Source organism: Channa argus, chromosome 10 (genome assembly GCF_033026475.1).
Source record: "Channa argus isolate prfri chromosome 10, Channa argus male v1.0, whole genome shotgun sequence".
Classification (NCBI taxonomy): Eukaryota; Metazoa; Chordata; class Actinopteri; order Anabantiformes; family Channidae; genus Channa; species Channa argus.
In genome coordinates, this window is record NC_090206.1 from 20,938,839 (window position 1) to 20,955,151 (window position 16,313).

General features: G+C 38.6%; 1 protein-coding gene across 3 annotated transcripts in view; it reads right to left on the reverse strand.

Moving 5' to 3' along the window:
- Positions 1-16,313, reverse strand: part of lingo2 (leucine rich repeat and Ig domain containing 2) — a 197,884-nt gene that overhangs the window by 49,926 nt on the left and 131,645 nt on the right. The gene's annotated exons all lie outside the window — the stretch shown is intronic.

Sequence of the window (16,313 nt, forward strand, 5' to 3'; positions counted from 1 at the left end):
TAATTTCTTTTATCTAATAGTTGTATCACCAGCTGAGAAGAAGATTGGTGTTTGATGACATGAGGCAGATTTTCCAAACTATAACCACAAATCATCACAGTCATCTCACACCAAAGCACCTATTTAAACCCAGATGCACATGAGATGCACATACTGTTGTGTCATATCTAAAAGGTATCAAGAGGACTTTCATTAAAGGACGCCTTCGCTGAGTTTGAGCTTGGTTCTAGTGGGTAGTAAGTTTAATGGGATATATCAAAATATCGCTCTACTTCTAGCTGAAAAACGCCTCCAGATGACATCACTTGGAGGAACCTTCAGTTCAGATTGTGTCATCTCGTTGCTCACACTATGGAGTTTGTAATTATGGTCAACCTTCTTATCCAGAAGGGTTTTTTTTAGCTAGGAGCAGATAACTATTTTAATATCAGAAAGTCAGAGGGAATTTTAAAAGCATTTATGTACATTTACACCCTGAATAAAGCCGTAGAACACAAGTGGAAAGCTGGTGAAGTCGCCCTTTAAGCTTTTTAATAAGATATTGCAGACATCTTCTGAAGCCTAGATTTATTCCCATTTCATGCAATATAAAATGTCTATGGTCTGCTTATATACACTGTAGCACTTTTATCTAAAGTGCTTTACAATGTTGCTTCTCATTTACCCATTACCAGACACACACACACACACACTAAAACACACACACTGATGACAGCCACTGCCATGCAAGGTGCTCACCTGCGCAAGCACACTTTGACATATAGTCACACCACTGACTCATGTTATAAAATTAAGCTTGTAATATGTAAACCTACATCTGTATTTTGGGTGATCATTTTGTATTCACTGGAGGAACGTGGCCAGACTGGGCTCAGTACTGTTCTCCAGACACAAACAAAGTGCTGCTCTTTCCTGACCTGCTTACACAAGGCATTTAAGTTCAGTGACAAACTGTGTTTATCATGCTTGCTTTCTCTTCTTAAATCATTACTGCCATTCAAGACAAGACAAGTTTTTCTTTTGGAGAACGGCAATGGAGAGGGAAAGCAGGGTGCATTATTGAAGTGATGCTGCTTATACTGTTTATCAAGCCAGAAGGTGCTATGTTGGCTTGACTTGTAAAACATTTCTCTTGCGCTCTCCCAGTATGATAGCTACCCCACACATGGTTTCAAAACATGAAACTGAAATTAAACATCTGCAAAATCTGCTTTAAGCCAGATAGGACAGACATGTCTATTGTATGTCCCAGATGTCCCCATCTGAACTGGGAAAAAAAAACAACTAAAAAAGACTAATTTGCCAAAGGAATAATAGGTCATTCATGCAAGAACATGGATTATGTAACAGTAATTAAACCACATTTATTTAAGTTCATTAATGATTTACAAAACTGCAGAGACAATTTACTACCACTTAAATAGACATGCAATGAAAAACATACATGCTGTTATCTGTCAGGTTGTGCTATTAAATTCAGCACCATATCTGAGCTATAGGCTACATCTTGTGCACAGTCTTATCTTAAACTCATTTTAACTCCAAAAGCTCTTTAGAAATTGCAGGAGAACTGCTGCTGCATCCTAAATGTATCAGCTATGTGTGTTTTTTTTTTTTTCTTTCCTAGAGAGTTGGGACGGAAGAGATGGGCATCCGCCTAGTTTGCATTCTGCACAGGCTGGACGATTCAGGGCCTGTCAGGCAAAAGCTCTCTTCCACTGAGGTGCCTTTGAGAGCTTGGGAGAGAGAGAGATGCATGTGAGGAGTTCTGAAGGAGAGTGAACTTCACACTCGCCTAATCTCTACTGTGGATCTGTCTGTCGTTCAGCGGAAACACCAGCTAGCAGACTTGGCACTAATTCAGTCGCTGATTCTTGATTGGCAGGGGAGTGTGCTGTGGCCCTGGGGAAGTGAAAAAAGTCCCTTTAGTCCTCAAAAGGAGATAGAGGAGAGAAAGGTTGTCTCCCTTTAGACTGAACCAGACCAGTGAGTCCCATCTGTTGTAGCCAGGTCCCAAAAGATCAAATAAGGTTAAAGGAAGAGCAAAAGTGCCAAGTGTGCCAATACTACACTATACTGACTGTTAGACCTTCTAAATAAAACCATTGTGGCATCTTGGCAAAGCCATCTTGTGGCACATCTAAAACGTCTCACCTGCGCTAGCAAAAATATATTTTTAGGGTGGCAAGATATGACAATCCCACGGATCTCAAAATACTGTCCCTTTCAGTGAAAGAACGCAGTGTTTGAATCAACAATGGTCATTCCACTAGCTTTCCCAGTGTAATAATGAAAGAAAAAGTCTCCTAGAAATGATATGTTTTTTTTAAATTCCAAATACATTTTGATAGACTGAAAATATAAGCATGGATAATATTATGTAAGGCAGTATTTTATTCATATTTTCAGAAGTGCCATATTCAAGTGCTGCCTTACACCATAGTCTGATGTGTAAATGTTGTGGTACAGACAGGAGAACTGCAGTATTTAAAAGTAAACACCCTTACATTTCCCTCCCTTATATTTAAACCACGGTTTTAGAGATTGCAGGACGACATTAAGCTTCTTCTTAAAAGACAATGACTTTAAAATTTTGTCATCGCCCACTACTTTAATATTAAAAAAAGGGTTATCATCTGAGATGCCAATAAATGAAATATAATGCATAACAAACTTAAAAAAAAAACAAAAAAACTACACAAACAACGGATTCAGGAAACAAAAACGCTTATATAAGGTTTGAAAACCCTCTCTCATAGTCCACCAGGTGAGACCACTACAAACATTTGGACATAAAGTAGGAGCAAATCCTCTAACTACGTACAGACACTGAATTAAGCCAAATGGTTATCTCTTGCTCTGCTATAAAATTTAAATGGCTCCTCCAGAGAGCGACAATATTATGAGAGGAATAATTCCATCTGTATGAATAATTAAAAATAAAGTTATCAAACTTTTTTCTCCTTTTCTTTAATCTCACAAAATCTGAATTATAAATCAGAGTGGCTGTGACACTGCTCTTATGCACAGGGTGCTCTCTTTATCGTTTGGCTGAAATACTTCATTAGGCTGAAAATTATATTCATATGCAGCAGTACCATCACATGTGCACATTATGGCAAAGATGATTAGGCAAATTATAAATCAAGGAGGTGGAAAAACAGAAATTCAAATGAAGAAAAATGGTACAACCTGGCACATTATAAATACATATTTATTTATTCACAAAAATATTTACACGGACTTGCTCAGTGTTCCTCACTTGTTTTGATACCTTTTAGCAGCGTCATAAATTAAAGCCCGTCTGACAACTAGATCACATCAAGCAAAGACATTTACATGGACTATTTATAAAATGATCAACATTCATGAGAAAGCACATGAAACATGAAGGTGAAGTGCAGGTGTCTGGGCTGAGCACTGTACGTCTCATCAGAACTAGTAAGTGTGACGTTCTTCAAGACAACAAGCACATATGATTTGTGCTGCTATGAGATGCTGCAGGCTAATAAGTTTTAGAAGTTCCACAAACACAGTGCTGCACATATAGGCTCAGGCCAAGTCATGAAGTTTATTCTTATCTCCATGAGCTACTTTCTTGTTGGTTGCTGTTTGAAGCTGTCTGAGGTATTACTGCCACGTTGTTCTTGACACCTAGGAACCAAAGCCAATATGTAACACTGTGTGTATATAATGGAGCATGGATGTATTATAAGACCTGGATACGAGATCCAGACACGGCGCCTACTCATTCGCAGTTGTGCAGACACGAAAAAAAAAGGTTTTCTTCTGAATTTTGGTCTATTAAATTACATGGACGACCCACATGCTCCCATGTTTCTGGGCCCACAGCTCTTGGTATTGGACTGAAGTCATCAAATCCTGATAATAAAAACAGCCAATTTGCGGGGATTGTGATGTTCACATAAATGTGTTTATGTTAAAACTCCTCATTCTGCAATGATTCACTATGAATAATTGCCTTTTGGCCAGTGTGCATCACAAGTTCAATGCAGAAGCTGCAATACCACTCTTGGCCACTATGCCTCACTGCCCAGAGCTGATCCTGGGAGCTAGATATGGATCATGTTTGAACAAGTTAGCCTTCCCAATAGATAGTGATGTAGATATTCGGTTTCGGTGTAATCTGATGTATTTTAATTAAGCTGTATAAATAATGATGACATCTTCCTGAGATGCAAAGTTTTCTGTTGCTCTATGAAGATGGCTGATTTAATGTCAATGAAAAGTGTGTGGTGGCAAGGACCTTGACAAGAGGAAGTTAAAGACCAAGTGTTAGACAGGCAGTAAATTAATGTGAGGCGATATGTGCCAATAATTGCTCTCTGCTTTAGGGGACGAATGAACGTTGAGTCGAAATTGTTCAAAAGTTTCTCTGCCAGTGGTGCAGAGTATCACCTCTCAGGGGGTTTGGAGAAGCAGCCTCTTGGGCCATAATGAGCTTCGAAATGGGTGATAAAACAACTGTCAGTACCCAGGGACTCTTTAATGACAGAGTTCTTTGATTTCAAGTTAGAAAGACTGATCAAGATTCACGTCGATAGAAACAATCCCTCTCAGGATATCGTCATTAATGTTTGTTGAAAGAAAAATATTTTTTAAATGGGTGCTGTGAAAAAGTCAAAGGCTTTGCAATTTCTCTGCTCGATCCTGTTTGAGTTTTCTGTTTTATCATGTCTGTTTTCTTATCGTATTTAAAGCTATTGATGGTCATTGTCCCTAAATTTTAGAGTCCTGTATGAGTACTACATGAGCTTTTCTGAGATAGCAGTTTGTGAAATATAAATTGAAATACTGGGCATAGCCATTCAGGTAAAAAGACAAGTTTTTTCAGATAATAACCACTTTTCTTTTACTCCTGCAAAATGCAACAAACTAATGTTAAGCACTGAGCGATGTTTTGTCCTAATCCACCAGTCAGGAGCTATTACATGCCACATCACCCACTTAATGTTCGAAAGCTACAACAGGAATAATGCTAAAGGGATAATAGCTTTCTCTGTGAAGACACTTCAGGTTACTACAAAATGATCTTCATTCTTATGAACACTTTCACTTCTGTGATGAGGGACAATAGCACCACTGGTTTGACTTACTTGCACCAACAAGAGGGTACAACTCGATCGGTATTCTCCAGTGAGACTCCCTTGCAGAACACAGCATGCTGTCCTGCACTATAATGGGTTGAGAAAGCTGAGCTGAAGCCACCAGACGGACACTTAACACACATCCGGAGTCCACTGTGCGATATAGCATGTTCAGTCTCTTTTCTTGCTTCACTAAATCCATCATAGCTGTGTGAGAAATCTTTGCAATATTTCTGGGTGACGATTTTTAAAAAAAATTTTTTAGCTGCTACATGATGAGATTAAATAAAATGTGGGAAAATATGTACTGCTCTAATTTTCTGATTTAATTTCAAATCTATGAAGGAACAGCCTGTTACTTAGGTTTGCAAGAAAGTAGCCGGAAAAAGAAATCCACGAAATGTTAGATTCTCAAATATGTACTCAGCTGGATTTATGCAGAATGCATTGCCAGTCTTGCATAATGCATTGCGCCTGCCTAGTTTAAGAAATGCAAATCACCTCAAGTTGATGGAATCCATTCAAGTTGATGGAATCCTTCCACAGGCATGGCTATGAAATATTTGTGATTCTTCAAAAGTTATTGATGCATCACAAGCAACAGACAGAAAGATAGATACAGGTAGGGAGAAAGAGTGAGGAGGAAAAAAGGAGAGGACATGAAAGAGTGAAATGAGTATAAAGTTTGCCTTGTAGAATATGACACCAGCTGTTTCTGACTCTCTCTCCTGCTGTTATTAAACAAGGGATGAAAGATGTTGTGTACACTTTTAAATGGGCTCAAAGAAGCCATTTTGCACAGTAATATCCAATTCATGCAGGCTCCCATCTTCATGTATTTTAGAAGCAGTGTTTTATTTTGTAACAATATGCCCAATAATACAAAAAAAAAGCTCTCAGTGAGCAGTGGTTGGCTTTTAACTAAGTGCAGTTTTGAATTCTTGTTGGAGCAGTGTCATCCCTGTAGCTGATTTACTGTAGCTAGCAGAACAAAATGTGAGCTCTTTCAACACTGCAACCCTTTTCATCCAAATGCAATTAAACACATGCAAGAGACTGGCCTTCTGAAAAGCTTTTATTATTGCTTAACTGACCACTACCCCCTAACAGCTGTTCAGTGCAAGTGCCATTGCCTTCCATTGCTCCACTGATCTTACATTAGAAACAATATGAGGCATCTTTATTGATCATTTGGCAGCGTCTGCTGTCTGCAGGGATCACCGAGGGTAACTTTTTTCTAGTCGATATCCTTAACAACAGCTAGTAAGGTTCAACTTGAATGTGTATGTCGAAAAAAAAACTGTGTATTGTAGCTTTAAGCCTTTATCCCCAGACAGATTACTTACATTACTTACACTGTCCCGAACTGCACTGTTCCTAGCAATGAGCTCTTTATGAGGACAATATTACAAAAACATATTAAAAATTGTAAAACAGCAGTGCTCCGGGGAAAAATATAATGAAGTGATATAAATGGTAGAAAATGTAAATTGTTTTTCTCTGCAACCCGATAGGGTGTGTGATGTGTTGACAGCTACTTGACACTTTAGCCAGAATCCCCAAGATGTTTCACTTATGAATTTCCACTAACTGGACACTTGCAGCTGAATAACAAGGTGCGACAGACATCACTTTGAATTACGACCGTGTGACAGTGCCTTCCTTTGAACCTAAGACCTGGCTCCTCCCAGACTCTTAACCTCTGAGAGAAAAAAGGTTCAAACAGCTGAATCGATAGCAATTTAGGGCAACACTCCTGTCACTTCCACCTCCTTCTTTTTCATCTCCAACCGCCCAGACTGCATCATGGGAGACAATTTGCTGTGCAGCACTGCTCCGATAGGACAACAAAGAAGGACCAGGACAAATGGCTCTTTGGAGGGAATTGATGGGGCTGTGATCGGACAGGCCTGCTGATAAACATGTTCCATACCACTAAGTCTAAAAAAGATTGCCATGTTTTATTTCTGCCTTCACAGAGTATAGTTTTCAATGGGTGACAGCACAAGAATATATATTTTCTTAACAGCACAATGGATATATGCTTGTAATAAAAAAGAAAAAAAAAAAAAAGAAAAAAAAATCAATCAATGATAAAATAAAATTTGTGAGCTGTCATTTATGGGCGAAAGAAAACGGCAAATACAATACAGTAAATGGGCGGGCAAGCAAGTTTCAAATAAGCAAAATTATATTACAAGTGAATTTTCTTATTCAAATCATTAAAAGATATATACTGTATGATTCATCCAACAAGGGATTGAAATAAACTTTTTTGTCACTGTCCCACAGTTGTGCCAAATCTTATATTTAATTGTCCCAAACTTGATACCCACAGTCCCAAACAAAGGTACATTTTTTCCATTTTCTATTTTATTTGTAAAACTAATAATATACGGTGAAGCCTTTATGAAGACATAAGCTCACAGAGTATCGCAGAGCTTTGATCGTTAGGGACTGACTGTGTTATGCAAGCTCCCGAACACACTACCTACACTACCTGGAAACTGATGCTAGAAACGGTGAGGTACCTGGCTACTGCATGATACTGGTGTTTCTTTAATTTTTCAGTCCGTATAAAACAGTACAGTTCAACAGCAACATAAACACCAGCCTCCAAAACCAGATCAACTTGTCTTTGTATCTTTTAACATAAACTGGATATTATCACATTCCCAAGTAATAAGCACTGCTGCCCAGTCCAGGACTAAGTTGGACTTTACCTGGGCTGTCTGCTCACTTCTCTGCCTTCAGCCAGGGTAACTTGGCTGAGCTCTGTCACTTATTCAGACACAGAGTAAGATAAAAAAAACTGCTCCAGAAACGTTTTATTCAGATTTGCAAGTCACGCTGGTCTTTTGACATTTTGATATTATGTGAACTCAGAACACAAGTGATATTATTATTTACACGTTTTCCGTCAAATTTCACTTAATGAAATACAATGTGAGATAATTTTCTTTTTCTCAAAATGGTCCCAGATCCCGAATCTTTGTGCACTGGGTGCTATTTTTATTGTTCCCGGGACTTTGAGATAGTGTCAATTTCAAGCTCTGCATCGAACTATCACAGTCGTGGTCACAGAAAAAGCTTAATTTTGATAAGGCACAGCAAAATCCATTACAGAGGTGTGAAACTGCAGCCAGTGGGCAGGTACTTATCACTGCCCTCTATTCTTGTAGTCAAGCATTGTGTTTCTGTCTTTTTCCTTCCACATTTTCTACTTCTTTATGTCTATTTAGTGCTGTCAGATTATGTTGTCATATTTAGAACAAAACATCCTCCCCAAGAAAACAAATCATTCATTCGTACATTTCAAATGTCACCATGTTGAAGTAGTCCAACTCTCCACCGTACCAAAAGGCTGGTGGACACTGATATTTAAATATCATTGTCACACCTGCCATTTTGTCTAACAGAGCACACAGTGCATGGCCCACCTCCTAATCCATCACCCCTATTATCTTCAGAGTGTCCTGTGTCCTGTGAGAATAAGCTGAGAATGAGGTTCCATCATTCACCTGCTGCCTCTCCAGTATCACCACCATCTCCACCATTATTGACATTCATTTATACGGATTTTCGGTTCAGAATCCGTGCTGTTTTCCTCTTTAATTAAGTCGCAAATAAGGTAAAGTTTCTATTCCCATTTACATAGCCAAATACAAGCATGACGGATCTGCCCATTTTGATTTATGCATTAGCTGCTTAGAGTATGAACAGGGCAGAACTCAGTGACCAGAAACCTGTGTTTGCTGTAGGTTAAAACTACTTCGTATACAATATCATTTGATGACAAAGGCATATTTAAAAATGTGATCATCATGCCCGTTTTATAGATTTGCTAAAACACAAATGCAACAGGACCACCACAGTATAACAATTACCAGTAGCACAGATAATAGTATTAAAGTAGCAATGCATTGAAATGGCTGTGCAGAATTTGTTACTTAATTCTGGTGTTAAATATTTATGTTATTTGTTCTGTGGCGGCAATAATCATAAAATGGATTTCTGTTTTACACTGCAGAACTAAAGATCTGGTTTGATTTGTGCAGCGTTATAAAACGGGGCCTCCTATGTGCTGGCCTTATCCCGTAACTGATAATTGAATGTTAATAAAAGAGCATTACTTGCAGCCTTAAAGCTTTGCAAAATGACCTAAGCTGTCACCCAGTTTTAACCACTTCAGATGATCAGCCACTGATGTTACCGTACGCATCAAAACACTGTTTAAGTACATCAGGTCAAAATGCCGTGAGTGAAAGCTTATTTTGGTTTTCAGTTTTCCTCACTGATCATGTATAATTTAATTTTCAGTAAGTGATTCTAATCGTTTCAAAAAGCCGTACACCCTTCCAGATGCACTTAAGTTTGGAATAAACAACATTTTATTTATTATAATTCAGATGTATTTCTACCTTAGTTTACAATATAAGCAGCAGCAAGGGAATATTTCCTTTTTCCCTCAGCTCAAACCCTGCAGATTTGCATTAACGGTTTCTAGTCCATATATAATTCAACCACTGGGTGTGTACACTTTTTAAAATTGAATGCAAACTTTATAGTCAGCTACATCCTAAAGACAAAGCATTCAGAGAAAACTATAACATCTCCTGACTAATTTATCTGATGTAATCTAAAGCATCAGCTTGTAAAATTTGATAATCATGAGGATGCAGTTTTTAAGTTTACATTACCTGACTAGACTTTAATACCTTGTTATACTTTGTCTAAGATCAGCTTTAAATTGTTTACATAATGGTAATATTGTTATACAATATACACTAACTGACACATGCAGAGATAAAGTATCATAAATATCTAGTATCTAAGACGGAAATACGAAACAAAGACATAGTTTAAAATGGTATCTCTTTAAGTTTATGTCTAAACTACAAACATGGGGATTCAATCGTAGGTGCATTAAAAGAAGAGGAAGCTGAAGAAGAAAAAGGTGATCAAATATTGAAGACTCTCTTGGGCACTGGCATGCAACAGCCCTGCTAACCTGACCCGACTCCTTGGCTTTCACCAAATGCAGCTCAGCTGTGCTGAAATATTAACTGCCTGCAATCTGTGACACATGGGTACTAAGACGCAGTGGCAGTCCTCACAATTGATGTGATGGAAATATAGACATCCAAACATGTGGCATGCCTTGCAACACACATTTAGTTCAGTATGTGTGTTTGTACCATATACACAACATACAATATTGATACAAACTGTATACTACATATACTGTAGGCTATATGTAGTGTAGCTACTCAGTATGGTATTGCACATTTTCAAAGGGGGAAGCTTACAATCAAACAAAACAAAAGAAAACATCATGCTGACATTTCTAGATGTAAATTTCAGTGAGTGTTGTATTCAAGTAAAGATTGGTCACACATCATCTTTCCCCTTTGGCCAAAACAATGTGCATGAGCTAGACCATTAAAACTAACTGATCATTCATTTAGTCAATCAATCAATCAATCAATCTATCAAGCAACAATAATAAAGGATTATAGGCAAGAGGACATTAATCACTATTAGCGAAGTTATTTTCACTAATACTAGTAAATCCTTAACATATTACCTTTAGAAGGTATTTTTTTTCTCTGTAAAAACTTTAGAGATAACAGACATGGATCTTTCGATGAAAATGTCAGAATATTTCAATTGAAATCTGCAAAATAAAAGCGATATGCACTACACTTTTCACTACAGTATACTGTAGCAATTCTGGGTTAATGAAGCAGTGCTTCTCTGTCTCCCTAACCCTGTTTCTGCTTCAGTAACAGCTAGAGCTCTGGGCTAAACAGACGAAGAACTTGTTGTCATCATCTGATCATGACACTGCTCTCACAGCAGCTGTATCCCCATATTTGTGGCATTAAAAATGTATGTTATTTAGACCTTTTAAACATTTACTCAATCCTCTTTGTTAGCTGTGGTGCCATTGCATCTATAGGGGTGTTTAAGCAATCACAAGCGTCCCTATATATAAACAGATAAATAACTGACATTACTAGATCAATTAAACACATTCTGACATGTGTGTGATAGCTTACTTAACACTGACAGTTTCACAGGAAAACACTGTGAAGGCTGCAGGTGATTTAATGGAGAGGAAAATGTCAAAATGAGGACGTGGAGAGGACTTCCTGTGCTGCAGTTTTTTAACTTGCTCTGAGCTGGGCTGACAAGATGAAACCAGACTGGACTCCGAACAACAAGGGCTCCTGTTAGGGGACTGCTCTCTGACTCATCCTCTGCAGCTTTAACAAGCCCGTCTGCAAAGGGCTTTGTCTTTGTCCATAGCAAGGCAGCCTTCTGATCTTCGATCTGATCCATGTTTACTCACATGTTTAAACGGCAGATACTCAAAGTGCACAGGTAAATGTGAACACACAACCATAGTGAGAATTTTTAGCCTCTTTCTTTTTCTATCGTGTGAAAGAAAGCTCACACTGGTTTTCAGTCATTACCAAAGCACACTAATTGTTGCAGCTACTCATGTAAAGATGAGGGGCAGTGGCATGGTCAGCAACCCCAGTCAGCCACAGACAGGGTAATCTCCGAGGGTTTTACGCTTCCATTTTGGCTGCACAGAAACATTATCACAGTTTGCATTCATAGCTGGCCCATGTGGATGCCTGATAATCCTGTAAACAATGCACTCAATCCTTCCGAACACACAAAGATAAACAACAAGCGGTCGCAATGACACAGCAAGCACGAGGTCAAGCCAGGCGTCTTTCCCCATTTTCCATTTTCTTTTTCTTCTTCCGTAAAAACATTTAAGATGTACTGCCAAAAGCCTTCATTTTCAGGGGAAGGGATTTCAGTCGACAGTGCCAAAAAGCCTTTCCCGCAGAACTCATTATCTCGTCCTTTTTGTCAAGGAGCAAAAAGCCACATTTGTGAACATTGTTTATTCTGTGACTGGAGGTCGGGTTTTACTAACAGGTCAGTCAAGGGGGGACATGCACAATTTACATTTATGCAACTGGAGCAGCACAATTACCAGCTACAAACGTTAACTGATCTATTTGCAACAGACAGGAAGAGATTGTTGAGTAACTGGAGAAAACTGATTATTTTCAGATAAAATCCTGTTTGATGACAGGGTGATGAGGGTCAGAAATAATCTGCACGACACAAAACAAACAGCAGCTGGGATTAATCGAGGTTTTCTTTACAACAACAAACAAAATTAATTTATCAAATAAAATGTTCTAATTTCATCAAAACCATATAAAAAGGCCCACATTTCATTTTCAGGTCCATCGAGAATCTGTTCATCTCCACAACACAAATACACACCAAAGATCAGAAGGCTGCATGCTGACCATGGCTATTAGTGCAGATATTTGTGACTTTACGTAGAAAAGAGCGGTTGAAAGTTCTGCTCAGGCACGGCTCACACACCTCCATAAAATTTCTGGTACCAACGAAATTTGACCCATCCACTTTGATGTGGATCACTCCAGGCTTTGCTGAATCATTTATTGCACTTGAAATGTTACGTGTCGTGCTAGTGACATACCTGGACAATGAAAATCTGTTTTGAAACATCATTTTCCTTGAATCAATGCAGCCAGACACGAAACACGCTTGTGTTTTATCCTTTCCATTTTCTTACTTCCAATGTGATATGGTTTCTTTTTGCAATGAATAGAAATGCCTGGCTTAGAACATTCCCCTGCAGTTTACAGCTCGTTTCCCCACATATCAATGTACGCCATGGCTTGGGCTGTCAGGGGGGTAATGAATAGCAGCAATGAATAGCAGGAGAAGTAAGATAAATAAAATAAAATATTGCTTTGTCACCGGCTTCGTTCAAACTACTTTAAGTGGCACACACGTCTCCCTGCTGTCAGCACAATATCTGAGCGGGGAGAGCAGGTAGGCTGCATCATCAAGATATTATACATACAGGTTGGATGTGAAAGCATGCTAGAGCTCCTCTATCCCCATTCAGCCATGCTCGCCTGTCACAATTCCTTGGACCCTTCTCTGCTTATCTCAAAATCCTGCTTCTTGTTGCTTTATTATTACTTTCAATTATAAGCAATTCCAGCAAAAGCAGATTACCTTACAATTAACATTATGCCTCTTTATTATGTCCAAGTCCCATGAAAACACACTTTGCCAGATAGTCCAGGGGCGACCGTGGTGCAGGAAGGTAGAGTCCTCTCACAGTTGTTGGTTCAGTCCCAGGCTCCTCCAGTCACATGTCGAAGTGTCCTTGAGCAAGACACTGTACCCCAACTTAGTTGCTCCCAGCTGCATAGCAGCATAGTGTGTCTGTGATTGTGAGTGTGAATAAAAAGCAGTGTAAAACGCTTTGAGTGCCAATAGGTAGAAAAGCGCTATATAGTTGCAGACCATTTACTTTCATGTTAAAAGCTCCTCAATATCCATATTAATATGATCTTGATAAGCTTTGACAATTACAAAATAATAGTAAATAGTATATGGTTTACTTCACTTCTGGTATGACCAAAAAACTGAATTCTATGTGACATTATGTAACAATTTCAAGCAAAAATAGATGTGACCATACTATGTGCTACAATGTTGCACAGACCAGGTTTGTGAAGTGGGGGTATACAGAAAGTCACTGGGGTTGATGCTTCTTGACTGACGTTTAACTGTGGTAGGCCCAAAGGAGCTCTAGGGGCCCATCTCACAAAACCTGAAGTGAGCATACATTTGCAAAGTAAGCCTTGTTTAATCTGAAACACAGACCAAAGTTAAAAGAGCTATCCTGAGTTCATGTCAGTTTAGTTTTCCAGCTTACACAGCATGATTTCCTTTGGGGATCAGCAGCTGAAGAGCTGCTCAGGGATGTGTTGTTCTTTGAATAAAAGTTGGGTTGATCTGCATTATAATGAATCACTGTCACACCGATTCATATTAAAATCCTATTCAATTTTAGTATCTAACTAGGGAACGGTAATTTGGACCGCCACACATCTGGCATCCCACCACCATATCTGACATCTTGTCCCATTTGCAAAAACATCATGCGACATAATGCTTCTGTGATGAGCACTGGAGTCAGAAAATGGGAGGGTGGTGGGTTTGATGCAGTGCCTAGTGAATTTAGTTGTAAAATAGCATGTTCTACCTGTGTTGGATGTCATGTAGATGTTCAGGTTTCCTCCTACAACTAAAAGAAGCTGTACTGAGACAAAGTATCAAAGCAATGATAGAAGTACAGTATGCTCAGCACTTTATATGCTAGAAAATTAGCTGATGGCGCAGTTAAGTTTTACTACTATGCTTTTATCCAGGCTAAGCAAATGTATCCAGAAAATAACTCCAACCAATTAAAACCTAAGTAAAGCAGCATGAGTCTGTCCAACAATGATTTGTAATTCAAAGTGCATTGGGGTTTTTATTAATTTTAATTTCACAGTTACAATGTCTTGAAGAAATAAACACATGGGAATGTTTTGAAGTCAAAGTATGTTTTTGAGCTGAAATTCAGCATTACCTGATGGAAACATTTTATTTATGTGTTCTAAATTGGAAGGGGGAAAACTCTTCATGTTGTGCTAAAAAGGCATCTGTGCAATAAGGTGTGATAATTTAGCAAAAGGCAAAACATGAATTAGTAGTAGTGAATTATAATAAAAATGCACATATAAAAACATGAACACAAACAAAAGGTATAAAGTCATTTCTTTTCCCCTTTTAGGTAAATATCTGTAGGTAAAATACAAGTTTTATTTATTCATAAATATATTATTCTGTACAATAAAATGTATGAAGCAGGACTAGAACAAGAAGTACTTAGATGTGCATGGTGGTGTATGATTTGCTCCCTAACCAGGCTGTTTTTTTGTTTTGCTTTTGTGAGCTTCTTAGTTTTAAATCTGCGTGGAAATGAAAGTTTTAGGCATGAAAATAGGGTGAAATTGAATGCAAATTTACAGATTTAAGAAAAGTCAGGGGTCTCCTGGGCAGGAGTTCAACTTAGGAAAGTCCTCCTTATGGTACAACTATAATACCCTCAAGATGCTTCACCTGCATCAGCCATCTGTCAAGCAGCCAAACAACAAACACAGCTGCATTGGACAAGATCTTTCATGACAGGCACTCTTTTACTCCCGATGACGAGTCATGAATGCATTCTTGGAGTTTAAACCCACTCAACCTTCCTTATTACATGCGAGCACAATCAGGTCATTTATCACTTTTAAAACTGAACACAGTGAGGGAGTGAAAAATAGGAAATATAATTTGTTAAAGAAGAAATATAAGTCGGAGTGGTGGATTTTGGAAGCTAAGTCAAACAAGGGTAAACCTGCTGCTTTTAAATCACATATTAGCAACGAGTCACCTTAAAACATCACCAGTGCCAACGAGTTTGCATGATGTTTGACCTGAGCACAGCTTGAACAACCCAAAGCACCACTGCATAGAAACAGAAAAGTCTTGGCAGCCTTTGAACGTAAAAAAAATAAGGAGCTCTCCACACAATAGCTCGGGCACTGGCTCAGGCCTGCAGCTCTTCCCTAGAGGTGCAGAGAACTTTTAATCTAATTAAAACAAGACTGGAGAAGACAACTTGAAAGATAAGGGTGCCATAGAGAGACGGCTGCCCGGCACAACTGCTATTCATCCTTCTCAGTAGCAACCAAAACTAGTTATTAAGTCCTTGAGGGTGCAGTCAGGAATGGTTTCACAACGTGACAGTATTAAAGAGAATCTTGGTTTGACAGCTGAGGTCATGTTAAGATTGACAACACAATCACAAAAGTGGACTGAGCAAAACAGGCAGGAACAATTCATCTTTCTGTGGCTTTTCCTTTTCCTGATGTAGTAGAATGGACAACAGAAACATACAGTAAACAACCAACACGGCACAGAAAATGCAGACGCTGCCTGTCCTCTTCAGATATCCTTGTGGCAAATGAAATGGCAGTAAAAAAAATGTCATGCCAATGTAATGAGAATATTTTGAGTTCACAATAGCATTGTAATGCTGATGAAGGCTCTCACCTCTTGATCAACAGCTACTTGAATTATGTTAGTTGTTGTAGTGGTGTAGAATGGAAATGCAAAGTTTTATATACATGTTCTCCTATTCTCTCGAGAACATACCTGTACAAAAAGTACTGGCATCATCAGCTTGTCCCATGGCTCAGAAAATCTTTTGATGTGAGGCGTTTATGCCTGATGGGTAAACCAGGTGCATAC